General features: G+C 45.2%; 1 protein-coding gene and 1 pseudogene across 1 annotated transcript in view; both read right to left on the bottom strand.

Moving 5' to 3' along the window:
- The window catches only part of LOC123996747 (neuromedin-U receptor 1-like), a 708,675-nt gene that overhangs the window by 409,504 nt on the left and 293,560 nt on the right, over positions 1-5,611 (bottom strand). The gene's annotated exons all lie outside the window — the stretch shown is intronic.
- Positions 4,187-5,611, bottom strand: part of LOC123991005 — a 9,469-nt pseudogene continuing 8,044 nt past the window's right edge.

The following is a 5,611-nucleotide window of genomic DNA, read 5'->3' as shown; positions in this document are numbered from 1 at the left end:
TAGGTACATATCTACCTCAATACCTTTCAGAATGTACTGTAGGTACATATCTACCTCAATACCTTTCAGAATGTACTGTAGGTACATATCTACCTCAATACCTTTCAGAATGTACTGTAGGTACATATCTACCTCAATACCTTTCAGAATGCACTGTAGGTACATATCTACCTCAATACCTTTCAGAATGCACTGTAGGTACATATCTACCTCAATACCTTTCAGAATGCACTGTAGGTACATATCTACCTCAATACCTTTCAGAATGTACTGTAGGTACATATCTACCTCAATACCTTTCAGAATGCACTGTAGGTACATATCTACCTCAATACCTTTCAGAATGTACTGTAGGTACATATCTACCTCAATACCTTTCAGAATGTACTGTAGGTACATATCTACCTCAATACCTTTCAGAATGCACTGTAGGTACATTGTCTCTATTTCTCTCTCTGTATCTCTGTATCTCTGTAACTCTATCTCTCTCTCTCTCTCTCTCTCTCCTTCTCTCTCTCTCTCTCTCTCTCTCTCTCTCTCTCTCTCTCTCTCTCTCTCTCTGTCTCTATTTCTCTCTCTGTTTCTCTGTCTCTCTCTCTCTCTCTCTCTCTCTCTCTCTCTCTCTCTCTCTCTCTCTCTCTCTCTCTCTCTCTCTCTCTCTTTGTCTCTATCTGTATCTCTGTCTCTCTCTCTCTCTCTCTCTCTCTCTCTCTCTCTCTCTCTCTCTCTCTCTCTCTCTCTCTCTCTGTCTCTATTTCTCTCTCTGTCTCTATTTCTCTCTCTGTATCTCTCTCTCTCTCTCTCTCTCTCTCTCTCTCTCTCTCTCTCTCTCTCTCTCTCTCTCTCTCTCTCTCTCTTTCTCTCTCTCTCTTTCTCTCCCTGGGTTAGAACCTCATCTGTGCTCAAGAGATCAACAAGTAGTAATCTGTACTAGTAATCCACATTATGGAAGGATTTCTGTCATTCCATCGACGTTGTATAATTTCTTTCATTTCGGCTCTAAATGTTCATGCTTTTCTAATGTCACCAGCGTGTCACAGTCTATCCTGAATTCTATAGTTTTGACTCCTCATTTTGAAGTCTACAGTATTGACTCCTAATCCTGAAGTCTACAGTTTTGACTCCTCATCCTGAAGTCTACAGTATTGACTCTTCACCTTGAAGTCAATAGTTTTGACTCCTCATCCTGAAGTCTATAGTATTGACTCCTCATCCTGAAGTCTATAGTATTGACTCCTCATCCTGAAGTCTATAGTATTGACTCCTCATCCTGAAGTCTACAACATTGACTCCTCATCCTGAAGTCTATAGTATTGACTCTTCACCCTGAGTCTATAGTTTTTACTCCTCATCCTGAAGTCTATAGTATTGACTCCTCATCCTGAAGTCTATAGTATTGTCTAGTTTTAGTAGTTTTGACTCCTCACCCTGAGTCTATAGTATTGACTCCTCATCCTGAAGCATACGGCATTGACTCCTCATCCTGAAGTCTATAGTATTGACTCCTCATCCTGAAGTCTATATTGTTTGAGTCTACAACATTGACTCATCCCTATAATATTGACTCTTCATCCTGAGTCTATAGCTTTGACTCCTCATCCTGAAGTCTATAGTTTGACTCCTCATCCCTGAGTCTATAGTATTGACTCCTCATCCTCCTCATCCCGAAGTCTATATTATTGACTCCTTATCCTGAATCACCGTCTATAGTTTTGACTCCTCACCTTGAAGTCTATAGTATTGACTCTTCATCCTGAAGTCTATAGTATTGACTCTTCACCTTGAAGTCTATAGTTTTGACTCCTCATCCTGAAGTCTATAGTATTGACTCCTCATCCTGAAGTCTATACATTGACTCCTTATCCTGAAGTCTATAATATTGACTCTTCATCCTGAAGTCTTTGACTCCTCATCCTGAAGTCTATAGCTTTGACTCCTCATCCTGAAGTCTATAGCATTGACTCCTCATGGATCCTGCTCCTCATCCTGAAGTCTATAGTATTGACTCCTCATCTGTCTATAGTTTTGTCTCATTGAAGTCTACATAACATTGACTCCTCATCCTGAAGTCTATAGTTTTGACTCCTCATCCTGAAGTCTATAGTATTGACTCCTCTGAAGTCTACAACATTGACTCCTCATCCTGAAGTCTATAGTTTTGACTCCTCATCCTGAAGTCTATAGTATTGACTCCTCATCCTGAAGTCTACAACATTGACTCCTCATCCTGAAGTCTATAGTTTTGACTCCTCATCACATCCATTAATCTAAATGAATACCAAGACATCAACAGACAGCCACCATCTCCTGAAATATCAATAGATTTCCATGAGACGCACCGAAAGCCATTCACATTTCCTGATTTATTTTGATTGAACATTTATTAAAGTTTGGCACACATTTATTTTTTAATTCACCCCACAAATGAGGCCATGGTGCCTCTCAAATGGCACCATATTCTCCTTAACAGTGCACTACTATTTACCACGTCCCTGATAGGGAATAGGGTGGCATTTGGAACAGAGTCAAAGTTTCAAACTACTCTAAATCAACAACCCTAAAACATTCTGTGATTTGGGACTGAATACATGTCACCACTGCCCAGCCAGCCAGTCCCGACCCATTAAACTGAACTCATTAAAACTTTAAGCTCCTTTCGGGTTTAAAAAAAAAAATCTTATAATCTTTTTTCTTCATCCCATCTCTGACATTTTCGTTTTAATCATGGGAACAGTGGGTTATCTCTCTGTAACATAATTTTATCATGATCAGTGGGTTATCTCTCTTTCACGTCATCCTTTTTTTCATGTGAATAGTGGGTTATCTCTCTATTAGGTCATCACTGCTTTATCTCTCAATTCAATTCAATTCAAGGGGCTTTATTGACATGGGAAACATGTGTTAACATTGCCAAAGCAAGTGAGGTAGATAATATACAAATGTGAAATAAACAATAAAGATTAACAGTAAACATTACACATACAGAAGTTTCAAAACAATAAAGAACATTACAAATGTAATATATATATATATATATATATATATACAGTGTTGTAACAATGTACAAATGGTTAAAGTACACAAGGGAAAATAAATAAGCATAAATGTGGGTTGTATTTACAATGGTGTTTGTTCTTCACTGGTTGACCTTTTCTCGTGGCAACAGGTCACAAATCTTGCTGCTGTGATGCACACTGTGGTATTTCACCCAGTAGATATGGGAGTTTATCAAAATTGGGTTTGTTTTCTAATTCTTTGTGGATCTGTGTAATCTGAGGGAAATATGTGTCTCTAATATGGTCATACATTGGGCAGGAGGTTAGGAAGTGCAGCTCAGTTTCCACCTCATTTTGTGGTTCTCTCTATTCAGTCTCTTCTTATCCCTCCCTCCCTCCCTCCCTCCCTCCCTCCCTCCCTCCCCCTCCCTCCCTCCCTCCCTCCCTCCCTCCCTCCCTCCCTCCCTCCCTCCCTCCCTCCCTCCCTCATTCACCCCCTCCCTCCCTACCTCATTCCCCCACTCCCTCCCTCCCTCCCTCCCTCATTCCCTCCCTCCCTCCCCCTCCCTCCCTCATTCCCCCCTCCCTCCCTCCCTCCCTCATCCCCCCCTCCCTCCCTCATTTCCCTCCCTCCACCTCTTCTTCTTCATCTGCCTCTCCCCATATCGGTCTCTCTTCATCTGCCTCTCCCCATATCGGTCTCTCTCTCTCTCTCTCTCTCTCTCTCTCTCTCTCTCTCTCTCTCTCTCTCCCTCTCTCTCTCTCTCTCTCTCTCTCTCTCTCTCTCTCTCCTCCCTCCCTCCCTCTCTCTCTCTCCTTCTGTCTCTAATTCTCTCTCTCCTTCCCTCTTCTTCTCTCTCAGAGGTCTGTAGCATTGAGATGGTTTGTCACAATGTCCTGGGCCTCTAGATCCAGCTTCATTTCTTCTCCACCTCCTGCCATCTCTTCTGCCATCCCTCCCCCATCTCCTGCCATCCCTCCCCCCCTCTCCTGCCTTCCCTCCCCCTCTCCTGCCTTCCCTCCCCCATCTCCTGCCATCCCTCCCCCATCTCCTGCCATCCCTCCCCCTCTCCTGCCTTCCCTCCCCCATCTCCTGCCATCCCTCCGCCATCTCCTGCCTTCCCTCCCCCATCTCCTCCCTTCCCTCCCCCATCTCCTCCCTTCCCTCTTCCTCCCTTCCCTCTTCCTCCCTCCGGATGCACACTATCCATTCTCTGGTCACAGCGGAACACGGTCGTGAACGCGGTGCGATAGTTGCTGTTCATCCACCCGTAGAGCAGAGGGTTGGCGAACGTTGAGCACATGGCCACCACGTGGAACAGCGTGTACAGAAGTCTAAAATCCCTCATGTCCAAGACGGAGCTGTCGATATCCGTGGCCAATTGAAAAGCGTGGAACGGCAGCCAGCTGACCGCGAACACCACGACCACGGTCACCAGCATCTTGGTGGTTTTGCGTCGTCGGCGGTGGCGGTCGTTGCGGCCGGCGGGGGACATGTGGGAACGGAGTTTGGACCAGATACGAGCGTAGGCGAAAGAGATGACGGCTAGAGGGAGAACGTACTGGAGGAGGAGCATGGAGATTGAATAGACTGTCCCGTCTGTCGAGCTGCCCGGCCACTTCTCTGTACACACCTGGAGAAGAGGAGAGAGGGTTAGGGTCTGTGTGTCTGTCTGTCTGTCTGTCTGTCTGTCTGTCTGTCTGTCTGTCTGTCTGTCTGTCTGTCTGTCTGTCTGTCTGTCTGTCTCTCTGTGTGTGTGTCTGTCTGTCTGTCTGTCTCTCTGTGTGTGTGTCTGTGTGCGTGTCTGTCTGTCTGTGTGTGTGTCTGTGTGTCTGTCTGTCTGTGTGTGTGTCTGTCTGTGTGTCTGTCTGTCTGTCTGTCTGTCTGTCTGTCTGTCTGTCTGTCTGTCTGTCTGTCTGTCTGTCTGTGTGTCTGTGTGCGTGTCTGTCTGTCTGTCTGTCTGTCTGTCTGTCTGTCTGTCTGTCTGTCTGTCTGTCTGTCTAATATAATATAATATAATAATATATGCCATTTAGCAGACGCTTTTATCCAAAGCGACTTACAGTCATGTGTGCATACATTCTACGTATGGGTGGTCCCAGGATGGAACCCACTATACACCATGCTCTACCAACTGAGCTACAGTCTGTCTGTCTGTCTGCCTTCCAGCCTGTCTGTCTGTTTTTCTGTCTGCCTTCCAGCCTGTCTGTCTGTCTCTGTCAGCCTGTCTGTCTGTCTGTCTGTGAGACCTACCTGTATAGGCTGTCCTGGAGCCAGATTGAAGGTCCCATACTCTCTGAAGATAGCTAGTGGACTGGCCAGCACCGCACTCAGTACCCAGCCAATCAATCACCCCGAAACACACATCCTTTCTCATCCTGGTCTCCAGGTGGTACACTATACACCTGTCAATCAATCAGCCAGCCAATCAATCACCCCGAAACACACATCCTTTCTCATCCTGGTCTCCAGGTGGTACACTATACAACTGTCAATCAATCAGCCAGCCAATCAGTGCGCCAGTCAATCAATTAATCAGTCAATCAATCAGCCAGTCAATTAATCAGTCAGCCAGTCAATCAATCAATCAGCCAGCCAGTCAATCAATATGTCA

The sequence above is a fragment of the Oncorhynchus gorbuscha genome, linkage group LG02 (genome assembly GCF_021184085.1).
Source record: "Oncorhynchus gorbuscha isolate QuinsamMale2020 ecotype Even-year linkage group LG02, OgorEven_v1.0, whole genome shotgun sequence".
In the NCBI taxonomy this organism is placed as follows: domain Eukaryota; kingdom Metazoa; phylum Chordata; class Actinopteri; order Salmoniformes; family Salmonidae; genus Oncorhynchus; species Oncorhynchus gorbuscha.
The sequence above is the reverse complement of the archived record's forward strand: the minus strand, read 5'-3'. Positions and strand labels throughout refer to the sequence as shown.